Below are 2652 nucleotides of genomic sequence, written 5' to 3'. Positions count from 1 at the left end.
CCTTTCCCTTTGTGGCTGGATCCCAGCAAGACACCAACCTTTTGACTTACAGTTGGGAGACACAGAAAAATACCTGATTCAGCCCTCTCCACGCACGTAGGTCAGAGGTCATGGCACCCACGAGCAAACCAAGGTTCGGAGCACCTCGACGGCTTGTTCAAGGTGTTCAACGACACCTCGCATGTCGTTTGGGGCTGGGGAACCAGGACTACCCTCTCCCTCACCCTGAACAGGAACACTTCTGAGGCTTTCACATTCTAAAGGAGAAAGGACGCCTGGCAGTTCAAGGTGGCCTCTGAGCACACACATCCCCACACCCTCTTTCCAACGTGGACACCAAAATGACACTGCAGGGGATGCCATTATAGACCAGAATTTGGTGACACATTTCTGAAAATAGGAAGCCAGAGCAACCAGGCTGACGAGGAGAAAACAAAGGAAACCACAAACCCCAGAGAAAAACACACTTCGCCCAAAGGAAGTCTCCAGAAGATCCAAATACAAAGAGTTAACGAGCATGAAAAATAGGAATGGCACACGGCAATCCAGATGGGTTATTTGGTCACTGTGTTGAGAAGAGTTTGGTTGCCCTCTTCTTAGCCGGAAGCAGCTTCATTTTCTCTGGTTAAAGTCAAGGACCGGTTCCCAAAGGAAGGGATGAGATCTGCGTGTGGAGGGTGATCCGAGAGGGAATTCAGAGCAGAGCCTGTGCACCTCAAGACCCGGCAGGAAGGAACAAGGGGGGGGCTGCCTCGCCTGGGGTAACACACAGCGTCCGTGTTCACCAAAGGCAAAGGTGCACCTCTGTAAGAGAGGCCCATGGTGGCCCCACGTTGGAGGAAATGATCCCCTGGCTAGTAATAGGAGCCCCACAACCAAGGTCGCCAGGCATTTGGGCAAAGCCAGAAGCGTCAGAGAGGAGCAAAATGAACACAGAAACTCACCATGAGGAAATGGCGACAATTCGGGGAATAAGAAAGGAACTTTGGGAAAGTCTAACTGGTGCTCTTGGGGAGAGGACAGAGAACAGAGCGTCCCCGACCTAACGTGCCTCCTTCAAAAAGAAACAGAAGTGAAAAAGTGTTCTTTGACGGCAAAATGCTTACTGAATAAAACACTCTGTGAACGGGCCGAAAGTGACCATGGAGAGGATTCATTTATGCCAAAGATGATGAAGTTGAAACACGTCTAAGAACATGTGGGGGGAGGGAGGGAGAATCAGATAGAAAATAGGAAAGGAAACATAAGAGACGGGAGAACAGACCAGGGAGCCTGATATCCACCCCATGGGCATTTTCGGAAAGAGGGAACCAGGAAAAACGGGGCAGGAGGGGTCTGGGGCCCAAGGAGAAGCCGGGCCTTCAGCCGACATGGGGCCACGGGGGGCTGGACACACGAATTCGGCAAAGTTCTACGCCCGGCTCCCTCCCTGGAAAGAGAAGAACCGTAGGTGGAAGATGCCGGCCCGAGCGCTCCCGGAGGGACACACAGTCAGAATGAGACCACCGACCACCGCGGGCTCCACGCCGGCCTTCCTGGACCCACAGGCGGCACTGGCACCTCAGGGCCCCCAGCATTTCCGAACCCACAGCTCTCTCGGTAGCCGAACCGTTAATCAAACATGAGGGGGAAATGCAGACATTCCCCCAATCCAGAAATGTACTATTACGACGATACTGGGGGGGGGGGGGGGGGCGGGGGGGATAGCTATTTTACAAAATGAGAGCAGAGTCTAAGAGGTACAAAGGGACACAGGAGGGTACCACCAGGTCAAAGACTGCTTGGCGGGGAGTTTTAAAGATTCCTTGGCTCTCAAAGGTCGGACCCGTGTCCAAAATGAGTAATGTGTACAGAATCTTACATGCTACCTGTTGGCGTTAATTACCAGAGACGTCCCGTAGTCAGATCTGGACCGTTATCACCAGTGATGTCATGTAATGAGCGTGGATGAAGGAAGAATTATCAGTCGACCATCGGAACGAGATGAAAGGGAGGGAAGTCCACGAGAAGGAATGAAGTGAGTGTCCACGGCGTGGGCCCGTGGGCGTCCGTGTGTGCACGTGTGCCCTGTGGAGCGGACAAAGGTTCTGGAAGGATGCCTTCGGAGCGGCTCACAGAAGCTGTCCTGGGAAGGGGGTGAGGAAAGGTGGAGGGAAGCCCGAGCCCCTGCCTCTCCTCGCTGGTTGTTTTCACAGCGAGCGGGGCTTACACCTGAAAGAACTTGTTTTGCAACGTATGTTCCAGGGAGGAGGGCTGATGCGACTCCAAACCGCCCCGTTTCCCCCTCCAGAGTTTGGGGGGTGAGGAAGCGGGCACGGGCTCAGGTCACCCCCCACTCCGCCCGGATTAAGCTAAAGACTGGGCTCTCTGAAACCCCGTGTTTCCAGCCCCACCGGTCGAAAATGCCAAATCTCCGGGGGAGGGGGGGGGGGGGGAGTTGTCCTTTCAAGCCGGGAAGCTTGCGGGATCGGGGACTCGGGGACGGCTGGGGCAGGGCGGGCCTCGCGGCCCTTCCACGGGCAGCTCCAGGCTTTTCCTCGCCAGCCGGTGCACACGGCGACTGCACATCTTCAAATTCCGTGTCTTCCGTTCGGAAAGAAATCGCATTTGCTAATCTTTTCCATAAACATGTATTACAACCTCGGGATTTTA

The sequence above is a fragment of the Panthera leo genome, chromosome A2 (assembly GCF_018350215.1).
Source record: "Panthera leo isolate Ple1 chromosome A2, P.leo_Ple1_pat1.1, whole genome shotgun sequence".
Lineage (NCBI taxonomy): Eukaryota > Metazoa > Chordata > Mammalia > Carnivora > Felidae > Panthera > Panthera leo.
The sequence above is the reverse complement of the archived record's forward strand: the minus strand, read 5'-3'. Positions refer to the sequence as shown.